General features: G+C 40.1%; 1 protein-coding gene across 5 annotated transcripts in view; it reads left to right on the top strand.

The window, feature by feature from the left end:
- Positions 1-1,363: 1,363 nt before the first annotated feature.
- The window catches only part of L1CAM (L1 cell adhesion molecule), a 2,005,704-nt gene continuing 1,994,011 nt past the window's right edge, over positions 1,364-13,056 (top strand). For 4 of the 5 annotated variants that reach the window (XM_044080361.1, XM_044080360.1, XM_044080358.1 and 1 more), the window contains exon 1: positions 1,364-1,522. The gene's annotated coding sequence lies outside the window, so the exon portion shown is untranslated. Of the gene's footprint in view, positions 1,523-1,727; positions 1,749-13,056 lie in introns of those variants that run through there. The other variant, XM_044080359.1, reaches the window with a different exon arrangement.

The raw sequence follows: 13,056 nt of genomic DNA, 5'->3' as shown, positions 1-13,056 counted from the left end.
AGTCTGTTTGGTTTGATCGTCACTTCCTGAATGCACTATGATGAACAAGTAAATGCTATTTAGCATACTTTGTGTTTGCTCGTTAATTGCCACATTAAACTATTTTTCTGAGGGCATGTTGGATTTATTAGTTATTTGCCTTTAGTGTGCTGGACTGTGGTGATGTATTTTGGTTTGTTCTGAGCGCCAAGTGTGGATGCGTGCACTGGAAGCTTGTTTTTGGTTTTATATATATATATATATATATATATATATATATATATATATATATATATACACACACACACACACACACACACACACACACACACACACACACACACACACACGCACACACAAACTCTCTACCATATTGTATATAATACATATAAAATGTGTTTAAAAGGCAGCAACTTTCATAGTCACTACATTCTTTTATTCTTTCCTGTAGTTAGAATCCAAAGGTATTGAATTAATAGGTAGATCTTTAATTGTGAAAAAATGTAAAGTGCCCACATTGACTATAAAGCCATCATCTGGGTCTAAGGCAGGACACAAAATATGTCTGCAATGAGAAAAAGAAAGAGGAAGGATAAAAGCAGAGCCAGACAAATAGCAGCTGAGTGAATGAGACAGGAGCAGAGAGAGTGAGAAAGAGAGAACTATATTGCCATTGACTACAAGTGAGTATATGCATATGTATTATAGTAAGGGAAAGCCTGACAAATTATCAAGTAAAAAAAAAATCTGATATTTTTCTTCCACCTTAAGTTAGGTACACAGTGTAATAAGAGGGGGAGAAGGAAAAAAAAGAAGGCAAAGCGGGATATGGTGTGGGATGTTTTTCAGTAGGAAAAGGGATGCTGATAGGATTAATTGTGGCATATTATCAGTTGGTATTTTTATCAGTTGGTATTTTTGCTTAAAGTTCTTGCTCATTTTGGGAATGGTGGCTTATAAACAATATCTGTCTTAATGTTAGCATCCTTTTTGTAGTATATTACTATGCTTCATGAAGCAAGGAGAGACAAAATTAGAAAATAAATGCACTTCTAGACTATTTTTGAGCATCCTTGTTCATGCTATTATGAAAATATCTTTCATTTTGATTGCCTCGACCATCATGACCTCAGATTCTAAGCACTAATACCTATACATTCTAAGTTTTGGATGGCTGATATATACCAGAGACAAATAAAAATGGCAGTGCTGGAAAAGAAAAAAGTAGGTTCCCAGTTGTAATCAATGTGTGATAAGCAGTGTCCCCAGCCCCTCCCTGTCTGAGCTCAGTGTCATCATTCTATCTTTTTCGCTTATTTTCTTTCTCTGCTCTTGCAGACATTCGTATCTGAAGGCACTGCAGAAGCAGTACAGTGCCAGTCTGATGAGCTAACACCGATGATGTCACAGCCCCCAGCTGCAGTGAGGGAGCCTTTCATTATTCTGAGCTGCAGGTTTGCCTTCTGACAGTGAAAGGGGAGGGAGAGGAGGAGGAGGAAGCAGAATAGAGAAGACAATACAATACAGCACATTGAGGTGTAAGGTAGGCTTGCAGCTTTTTCCATATCTACTTTACAGTGTTTTTTGCATGCTGTGGTTGAAATTACTTTTGCTGGTGATGGCTGTTTGCAATCAGAAGACTATTTTCAGTGTCTGATGTGTTACACACCTCAGAGCAAGGAGAGCTTTATTTGCATGCGTTTTCAATATCAGTGACAGAGAAGTGCAGATTGAAAGAGAGGGATATGCTGTAATTTGATTGCAATAAGGTAACATGCTAGAGATCATTGCTTCATTTTAACATATTCCACATTGTTCATTTCAACGTGTACTGTGTGTGTGTGTGTGTGTGTGTGTGTGTGTGTGTGTGTGTCTCCACGTACTGCTTTTGATGGTACATTTGGAGGGGGTGGGGTAATAGGCATATATGCTCTTCTAGTACAGTGACACCCAAAGGAATGATGTGCTTGAGAATGCATATGCATTCACTCGTTCATTTTATTTTTGGTTTAATTAAGATTACTTATATAGAAGCTGCTTTTAAATTTTAGCATTATGTAATTTTTGACTCCAGCTATGCTGTGCATCTATGAGCATCACAGGAGATGTGGCAGTGAATTTCAAACTGAATGCACTATCTTGCTGGTTTCAGAATATGGTACGTTCACTTTGCAGCTTTACATTGATTTAATATACCCTATTGCCTATTCACATTTTCTACATCTCTGTGTATTTATTTGGACAACGGGACAGAAATGAATTTCAGGTTTTACCTGGGAATGAATACATGCAGAGATTTTTCTTACTTAAATAATACTTTGTGATTGTGAAAGGCTTTTCCTACCGTAGAGATGTGGGTAGAGGGAAGCAGGGATGTTTTATTTGCTTGGTCACAACAGCAGGAAAGATACATAAGGTTAAGACTGGAATATAAAAAAATAAAAGAAGTATGTTTCATGCCTGGTGACTAATTAAACAAAAAATCAATAGCACAAAAGTCCCAGAATCCAGTCACAATAAAGTACGTGCTACTGATATACCATTCAATGGTCTGGTATTTTGAAAAGGTATATATATCAGAAATTACTGAGTTACTTTTTAAGTGCAACTTTAAAGTTTTGGTATTTGGATGTAGCAATGAAAAGGCATTTTAGGATGCTGGGCTCATAAGAAGAAAGGTACCAAAATGTAAAGAAAAAAAATCTAATAGCATAAACAACGTAACACCTAATCAGTGAGCAGAAGTGGGGAACTCACACAAATAAGGTATGTAGAAATAGGGGAGGGGCATCATAACACAACTTGCTCTGCCCAGGGTGTGGCAGTCAATAAGGTTTCCTCAAGGGAGATACTGAAAAATAGGAGTCTTCTTACTCACAAAAAAAAAAAATGAATGCTAGGGATTTTTGCTCCAGGAAGACAAACATCTAGTACATTTTAAATAGGCAACGAAAGAATATGGAATCACTTAGTAAGGCAATAAGGCAACAAGAAACAGGAAAGTGTCAACAGGCTTAATGGTAAAAAAAAATTAATAAATAATAATAATAAAGTTGACAGGACTAGTGTAGTATGACGGGTATAAAGCTGCTAGAGAGTTCTAGAAGAGCAAAGCCTTATTTGTATTCTGCTGGTTTGGGGTCAAAATTTTCAGACTTGAGGTTGTACAAGAAGTACAGAGAAACTCCTGTCTTTCCTGCTAATATCATAGCATGCAGCTTTCTGTCACGGAGTGTCAGGATTGCTGCACAATAACTCGGGCTGGGAGGACTAGATGTGAGTAGGGTCCCTTGGAAATACACTGCTTCTTTTTCTGTACAGCGGCACATTTCCTTAGTACTACTGATAGGGTGAACCAAGCAGCTAGACAGGATTTTACATACGAATGGAGTGGTAAAGGAGAAAACATGGATTCCCGTACATAGAAGCCATAGCAATGAAAAGGCAAAGAAACCACCCATCCTGGGTGTGAAGACAGAAGGACATTGTAGGTGACACACCTGCAAAGTTTCTAGGCTTGCATGTACAGTGAGCATATCCACTATTCCGTAATGGATGCAGGAGATGCTGAAAGGCTAAAAGTAATTTACTGAGGATTCTAACCTTGCACATAACACGATTGCCAAATGTTTTGGATATTCCGTAGTATTTTAAGCAGGTGGTACGTCTGGTTATTTTTCCTAAGTGTTTCCTTCATATTGTTTAGAAAAGGGTAAAACATCTCTTACTAGCGCTGTTAGTGAAAATTATGATCTATATTGACTTATTTATATTACAGTGCAGAGTAGGAGCAAATGTAAACTGATGTGGAAGTAGGCTAAACAGTGCATAGTGACATTGCATTTCTGAGACAGGTGTGGTTTGTCAAAATCTTTTTTATTCATTTTGCACAATTTAAGTACCAGAGATAAAACACTGGAGAAATGCCTACTAGAGCACTGTGGTAAAATGAGAATAAACTCTTCTGGAGCAAGACCTGAAAATGCAGAGGCATGTTAAAGGCAGCAGTCCAGGGACCATAAATCTGAGATATAAGAAGAAAAAAAAGGGGGGGTGGAAATGGTAGTTAGGTGGGGTCAGTTAGGATCCTTCAAATAACAAACTGAATATGTATCAGGCAGGTCTACAGAAATGTGAAGTTCATAGATGAATATCTGGACCTGAAAAAAATAAAACTGCCTGAATCTTGTGATTATAGCAGATTCTAAACATTAATATCCATAAAGTCTTTATAGACTTCTGAGAAGAGGAAAATACATTTTACTGATATGGAAAAAGAAAAATGCTGTGCAAAAAATATTATTCTTGTGTAAGCATGCTCATTATTACTGTAGATATCTGTCCATTATAAGAAGATATCAGATTTCTGGGTTTAGACTTGATTAAACATTATTATGGGAATGTTTCAGTTAAAGCAGTAATCCGGTTTCAACAGAGAGAACTGTGACTGTACTTCAGTTCACCTCAGCTTATCCTTTGTATTTTATTTATTTCTTTGCTGAAAACAGGGAGATTTTCTTGTGGTGGTATCTGCTTTCTCCTCTGTTTAATTTCTTTAGTTCTTTTTTTCTTGCAGAAAAATCATATAGAAAGAAAATGAAACACATTTATAATTCCAGATTCTGTTGCTAGTTCACATAGTTCAGCTTGTACTGGTATTCTGATATGTTCTTAACCAGAATCTTTTATTGCAATGCTTATGATACATTTGATTATTTAAGTTAATTTCCTTTTCCTTTATAACCTGTAATTGCTAATTGATACCAGATTGCTATGGTGCAAAAGATGTAACTGTTTTTCACTAAAAGGCATATCAGTCAAACCACTCTCTGATTCATTAGGAATTTGTCCTTGTGAACAAGCTTAAACAACCCTAAATGAGGGGTTACTTAATTTCTCCTTAATCACAAAATGCTGACCACTTTCAAGTATTAGCAGAACAAGGTGTATATGTAAAACACACAAGCTTAAGTTTGTCTGGTTCTTCTGTATGTCTATAAATAAGGATGTATGATAAAGGCACCAGTAATTTGGTCAACAAAAACTTTGATGACATGCTTGGTGTTAAATCTTGTTAGTGGTGAAGATGGTGAATTATATTTGAATTACGAATTTATAGTTTAACTTTAGAAGTTTGACTGTAGTATCAAGATTTATATAATATATATATATATATATATATATATATATATATATATATATATCACCCCAGATGGGACTCAAACTCACAATCCCTGGCTTAGGAGGCCAATGCCTTATCCATTAGGTCTCTGGGTCCTAAATGCTTCAGCAGCTTTCTTATTTCTCCCTAGCTGTGTGACCATGGAGTTAGTTTATTTGAGTTCTGCAGGTGTGAGGGCAGAGTTCAAATGTTGAGGGGTGAACTCCCCCCAGGTAAAAGTAATAGATTGTCTGATTGTTTTTGAGGGCTGTAACGTCTTGGACTGATATGTACAATTGGCTATGCTGCTCAGAGATCTTCCTCTGAAAAGACTCCAAGGTCAGTAAGAGCAAATTGTTCAATATCTTTTGGTGATTGCACATGTAATGCCTTGGTCTACATTTGTGGTTAATGGTTTTAGATGTTTTCTTCTTTCAATGAGCATGACTGCCGGTTAACGTTTTCAGTGTGTTTTTCATCAAATAATGTTCATCAATGATTAGTTACAATAAACTCATATTAGTGGTTACATCCTAGTGCTGTTTTGTTGAATGTGTCCTGCGGGTGAAAATGTCATTGGGTGTTGTGTTGTGTATGTCAAAGTGTGGGTTTTCTCAACATAGTAGTGCTATTTGTAGAGATACATGGGATTTGTTTTCTTAATGCAGAACCTTTTCGATATACCAAAAATGTAATCATTTAAGGTTAGGAGTGTCTGTGAAATCATGTATTGGTTATGATTAAGTAAGGGGCTAGATTTAATATTGTGTTGGTGTCTCTGGTGTGCATTTGAGACTTGTCTTATTTAATGGTAGTTTTACAAAAAGGTTTTTTCTGAAGTCAGGAGCAGGATTTGGGTTAGAATATATTAGTAAGGTGGTGCAAGGGGGTGAAAACCTACTTACATAGCTTACTAACACCCATTAACCCTAACCCTAATCCTGCCTTTGCTCATAATGCTTGCCGTGCACCTTATGTTAGAAAAAACTTTTCTACTTGGACTATCACTATTCAGATAAATTTGGTGTTTTAGGGATTGCAGTTTTTTTCTTATAAGATAGCAAAAAGAAATTGTTTTCCTTCTGCAATTTTTATTGTTTTTTGCTATGTTGGTTTTTGGGACTGTATCTTCTGAAATATTGGCATCACTGAGGATGGAGTTGATGTTTTTACATTTTAATTATGTGTCTGCAATCCATCCCCCCACCTGTATATGAGTGCATTGTGTTCGGTTGGCTACTCTTTTGATCAAACTGGATGGTGTAGAAGCAGAGCACTTGCATCTGATTGAATATACACTTTAGTGTTCCTGAAAGATCGATGATTGTCAGTTTAGTTTCATAGTTTCATAGTATAGTACTAGGCTATCTGCCCTGGGGCATTTGTAAGCCAAGCCATAGTGATGTGGCTTTTGCCACCCCATGAAATGGTACAAAAAATGTACAGAATAAATTTAGAATACTGTGCCTCTGTCTAGTAGTGACACAGTGAAGGTCCCCTTATATAATAGAATTAGTTTACTGTGCCCCTGTCTAGCAGTGACACAGATGTGACCCCTGGGGTAAACTTATGATCTCCCATCCACTCATCAAGATTTCTCTTGAAAAGAGTCAGTGAGGGGCTCTGCCTAATACAAACTGGGATCCTGTTCCAAAGCATGGGAAGCCTCTGGGTTATGAATCTGTCCCTCCAGCATGTCTTATTCATACTTGTGCCGAGGTTTAAGTCTTTAGCTCTCGTGGTCCTGATGGATTTGGATTTTTTGAGGTGGAGCATGTCCATCAGATCCTGATTGGACATGGCCTTGTACATCAGGCAGAGATCACCTCTGAGCAGGCAGTATGCTACTGAATAGAGCTGAAGTTTCTTTAGTCTGGCAGAATAAGACATATGTTGGAGACCCTTGATCCTCTTGGTGAGGTACTTTTGTGGTCTCTCCAGCTGTTGCAAATGCCGGGTGAGGTACATACCAAATGGGGCATTGTACTCAATCATGGGTCTGATGAGGGAGGAATATAGGGGTACAATGACATCCTTGGATCTGGATGTGAATCCCTTCATGATGAGGTGTGCAAGGTAGAATGTTTTTCTAACCACTTTGGCAACGTGGGTGTCAAATGAGAGGTCGCTGTCGACTTGGGTCCCTAGGTCTCTGATTACTTTTTCCGTACTCAGTGGGTTGCTGTCTATGTGATAATTTGTGGGTACTTTGTTTTTCCCAAAGGGGATGACTATACATTTTTTGGAATTTAGTTTAAGGCTGTGATTCCGGCACCAGTTGTCCATTTCTGTGAGGCCTTTTTGTAGGATGTGTGTGTCTGCTGGTGTATCGACTATGGCACCTAGTTTGCAGTCATTTGCAAACTTTGTCAGCCACAGCCCTCCCATGTTTGCTTTAACATCTGAGAAATAAATGCCGAACAAGAGGGGTCCCAGGACAGATCCCTGTGGGACACCACTTGTGACTGGCTTTGAGTCTGACATTGCTCCAATGATTTTAACTTTATGGGTTCTGTCCTTTAGCCAGTTTGCAACCCATCTAGTAACATAAGAGTTTACTTTTAAGCTGTTGAGCTTATCTATGATGCCTGAGTGGGGTATTGTGTCGAAGGCCTTAGCCAAGTCCAGGTATGCTGTATGGACTGCTTTGCCCTCATCAATGGCTCTAGTGACTGTTTCAAAAAAGTCAACCAGGTTTAAAAGGCAGGATCTGCCCTTTACAAAGCTGAACTGGGTGGGGTCAAGTGTCTGTAGGTCCCCTATGTCTCTGTTTATGAGTTCCATAATGATTCTTTCCATAGCTTTGCAGACCAGGCTGGTTAAGCTTATGGGGTGGTAGTTTCCAGGGTCTGTAGAGGCACCCCCCTTGTGGAGTGGGACCACTGTTGCTGTACGCCAGTGTTCAGGTACATATCCCGAAGTAAGGCTAAGGTTAAATAGCATTTTTATGTGTGGGTTTAGCTCCTCTTGGAGTTCACGTAACACGCAACCCAGGATACCGTCAGGTCCCATTGATGCTGTGTTTTTTGCTTTGTTTAGGGCGGTTCTCACTTGGACATCTGAGATGACAGGAGATTACATTCAGCTGGGATAAGTATTTCTTCTTTTGGGGGTGAAGGAGGGGAGAAATTTGCACTGAACCTGTCAGCCAGAATGTTGGCAATATCTGTGGGTTCAGTGTATTTTATGTTGCTGTGAACCAACTCTGAGCATATCTGAGGGTTTCCACCCAGGTTTCTAACATAGCTGAAGAAGGCTTTGTGGTTATCTTTAGTGTCCTTAGCGATTTTTCTCTCAAAGTTGGCCTTGGATGTTTTTATGAGAGAACGTAGTTTTCTGCTAATGTTGATCAGAGATGTCTTCCCTTCATGGGATTTTGCTCTGACATGCAGTAGCTTCCTTCTTTTGTTATACAATTTGTTTATGGCTGAGGTCCACCAGAAAGGACGCTTACCTTTGGTGGAGAGGGACTTGGATTTGTTTGGGATTGCATGATCCATGCATTCTTGGAGATGTCCATAAAAAGCATTTGTGAAGGATTTGGCATTGTGGGATGTGGTATCCACTGGCACAGTGGGCTTAAAGGATACCATCTCAGTCTTAAGAAGAGTGAAGTCTGCTTTTGAGAAGTTTTTCACGGTGGTCTTTTGTGCTGGGGGTGGAGGTGGGATATGTATATCCAGGGTGATTAGTTTGTGGTCAGATCTCACTAGTGAGGGGTATACTTCCGGTGTGGAGCATTTTGTCCCCATGTTTGTGATGATCAGGTCTAGTATATTATCTCCCCTAGTGGGAGAGGTGACTAGTTGTTCCAGTGCATTTGAATTTATGAATTCCAGGAACCTTTGGGCTAGGGTATTAGGGCTAGAATAATGTACCCAATCTATGTTTGGGTAGTTGAAGTCTCCTAGTATGATGGTATTTTGTGATACATTCATATCCTCCAATGTCTTCAGGAAGGCTGAGTGGGGTTCTTGAGATTGGGAGGGTGGTCTGTAACATGCTACCAGTTGTATAGCAGTTTTGCCTATGGTTAGTTGCACCTGTATGGTCTCTGATGCTTCATGTGTTGCTACTAACCTGGAGGTGTGGGTGTCCTTGATGAATATGGACACTCCCCCTCCCTTTGTGGTTCGGCCCGGGTTTTGGGGCCGAAAAGCATGATACGAGGTATAGCCTGGTAGTGCTGGGGTGCTCTCCGGAGCCTTGAACCAGGTTTCATTTACTGCACAGACGTCGATGTTCTCCATGCTGAGGAGCGCATCAAGTGCCTGCATCTTCAGATTTAGACTTTTGGCGTTGAGCAGCATTACCCTTAGTTTTTTTCCATTTTTGTTTTCTAAGGAGGTGGGTTTGTCTTTTGAGCCTTGCCTAAAAAAGGCACTATGGGGGAGGCAAGAGCCTTAGCCAATATCCGGAAGCCCAGTGTTGATAGGTGTAAGCCATCCCTTGCGAAGCAGCGTGGCTTGTCCAACATGTCATCCCAGGCAGACAGATATTGGATCCCCCTAGAATGACACCAGTACTTGAGCCAATTGTTAAAGCTGATCATCTTGTCTTTGTATTGTGGTATCATTCTTGGTGAGGGCAGGATGCTGTTCAGGGTCAGGATCATACCAGCCTGGGCTACATAATCGGAGAGCTCCTCTATGTCTCTTTTCATGTAGTCCAGGGAGGTATGTCTCAGGTCATTCACACCAGCATGGACAATGACTGAGTCATATTTGTACTTGCTTTGGAGTGACTTGAGTGCGTGTGTTATGTGGCGGATCCTAGCTCCCGATAGACAGCTCACAGTAACCTTCTCCTTGTTCAGCCTGGTCAGCGGGACATCAGTGTGTCTGACTATAGAGTCACCTATTACTAGTGTATCAGGCAAGGTGTTTGGCCTTAAGGGCTGTGATTGGTTGACACACTGATTTATTGAAGTATGTGTTGCATGTGTTTTGTTTTGAGGTGGTGGATTTTTGGATGTCTGCTTTGGGAGCCTCTGTTGTTTTGGTAAGTTTTTTATTAGAGCCTCCGAGTATGTCTTTGTGTTTTTATGTATTTGGTTTGCAGTTGTGGTAGGTATATGTGGGACTGGGATTGTTGTGTGTGTGGTTGCCATCCCCTCCTGTCTGGTCATGCCAGCCCTGAGTTGAGAGAGTTCAGCCTCCAGTTTGGCTATATAGTTGCATCTCTCACATGTATTTGTGTTTGTTGGGAGGAGGAGATGGTTGTCTGTGTACATGAGATAATTTTAGCATTGTCTCAAGATACCCAGATTGACCAGCTGAATTGGAGACGACGCCAGTAATCTACCACTCGACATGCTAGAACAGTATAAGGGAGTGCTGTACCTTTAAGGGAAGTGGATATTCACAGGGGTGGTAAGTAGATGTAGTGCTTTACTTAGTACGAGAGTGCTTACTTAGTAGAGAAGTATTGAGAACAAGTGCTAGGCTTATAATATAGTGAGTAGTCTGATTATACTAAGAGTAGAGCTTCCTTAAGGGAAAATTTGAAGAGCAGACCTGGCGGAGCCAGAAAAAGTTTAACCTTGTTTAACCGCTATGCGCACAACCGCGAAAAGCCATGCAAACGCGGATTTTAAACAGTGAACTACAAAAGAGCTAGAAATGGTCCAAAACAACCAATTACTACAGCTTCTTGTGCTGAGGTCACTTCCTACAGTGACAGGTAGGCTGCTCAAGGCTCCCCACTCCCACTGGTGAGCAAAGAAACTTCCTTCTATCCAAGTAAGGTAATGGACAACACAGGAACTACACCACAGCCCAGAATACAGCAATGCCTGTAAACTGGTCTAAACTAGTCGAGGAAGGCGGGAAAACAAGGATTATTTTTTTGTTTTTGTTTTTTGGGTAGAAACACACAGAAAATGCAGAAACAGTAATAAATTAGTTACACAGGCTAGCACACTTTAGTGGGCAGCCTCCACAGTTAAATTAAACAAACAAACAACAAACTTTCGATCAAATTCAACTAAAATGTAACTTTAAGTGCAGATTTTAAAATAATGCAGCAAACAGTTAAAAAACAGTTCAAGCTAGTTCAGGGTAAGATACAGAAGCTATTCCAAGTGAAAAAAAAGCAAAGATACTTAAATCCAGAAAGTAGTCGCTTTTCTGAGTTCCCTGCTGCTAGGACCACTCTGCAGATCCACGAGGAGCTTGTCTGAGCAGTATAGCCAGAAAAAAATGCCCAGAGGCGGATTTTAAACAGTGAACTACAAAAGAGCTAGAAATGGTCCAAAACAACCAATTACTACAGCTTCTTGTGCTGAGGTCACATCCTACAGGGACAGGTAGGCTGCTCAAGGCTCCCCACTCCCACTGGTGAGCAAAGAAACTTCCTTCTTATATTGTAATATGTGAAGATATTTTTTAAGTCTTGTTTTTAATCCGTGTTGTGTGTGCAGAAGGTGTCATAAGGTGATTGAATTACTATGCATATTCATTTAGCTTTGTCATATTAGTATTTATTTATTAATTATACACTACTAATGTCATCAACATCATCCTTTTTCCCATTTTCTACATGGGGTTGGGGTATCATGTCAACTTTTGCCATGTCCTAGTACTCAATGCCACTTTCCTGCTTTCTTTGTCACTCATGCCTGACTGTCAAAGGTCTTCTGTCACACAACCCATCCACCTTTTCTGCTGAAGACCCTTGTTTCCTCCTGCCTTTTTCTGTCTGTCCCAGTTCTTCTTCACCAGATTGGCAGCTGCTTTCCCACACATGTGCCTGAACCTTCATAATCTATTCTCCTTGACCTTTTCTGCAATTGGAGTTACTTTGGCTTCTGCTCTTACATCCTCATTTCTTCTGCTGTCCCACAGTGTGCATCCTATTACCCTTTTCTGGCACCTCATCTCTATCACCTGTAGATTCCTCATCTGTCCTGCCTTTACTCCCCATGTTTCTGCCCCACACAGTAGTACTGTTGTGTGCACCATACTTTTCAGCTTCTTTAGCATTCTTCTGTCATATACTACAACTGACACTCTGATCCAGTTGGCTGCAGCCCCTCTGATTCTAGCTTTGATCTCCTCATTCAGAGTTCCCTTCTCCTCAACCACCCCTCCCAGATACTTGAAACTCTTACCCTGTTCCACTATTTTCCATTCTATCTGAGTTCTCAGCTTTTTTTCTGATTTCCTCAATTTGCTGCCATTACAATTGTCTTATCTGTACTCAGTTTCAACCCATGTGCCTTCAGTTTTTGCATTCTATTCTCCTGTCCTTTGCTGAAGTTCTTGCTCAGAGTCTACCTGTAAGTCCACATCATCTGCATGCAACAACGTTGTTGACCTGTCCCCTGCGACCTAATGTAATGTAGTCCTAATGTAGTCCATCACCAGTATGAACAGTAATGGGCTCAGTGATCAACCTTGATGCATACCGTCTCTCACTGGGAACCCCTCTGTGAGACCAAACACTGTTCATACTTGAGTCATTGTACATAGCTTGCACTAATTCTATCAATGTTTCTAGGAGTTTGAACCACCACAGAACTGCCCAAATTAGCTTTCTTGGGACCTTATCATGTGCATTCCTCAAGATGAAGAATACCCAATTCAACTTTTTTCTCATCTCTAGCTTTTTCTCAACTATCTGTCTCACTGCAAGCAGTGGATCAGTTGTGCTGCATTTCATCTGAATTCAAACTGCTCATCTCCCAGCTTACTTTTTTTTACTACTCTGCATATTCCCTTATCAATCACCCTTTCCAGAACTTTCATGCATTGTGACAGGAGTATGATACCTATGTACTGCCCACAGTTGTGAATGTCTCCTTTGTTCTTGTACACTGACATGAGTAAGCTTATTCTCCAGTCATCTGTGATGCACCTTTGTCTCCATATTGCTATGAGTAACCTCAGGAATGATTTCTCCCCTCTCGCCTAACA

This window comes from Protopterus annectens, chromosome 8.part0, assembly GCF_019279795.1.
Source record: "Protopterus annectens isolate FY-2018-M chromosome 8.part0, PAN1.0, whole genome shotgun sequence".
Lineage (NCBI taxonomy): Eukaryota > Metazoa > Chordata > Ceratodontiformes > Protopteridae > Protopterus > Protopterus annectens.
Note: the sequence above shows the minus strand (reverse complement) of the source record. Positions and strands in the feature narration are given on the sequence as shown.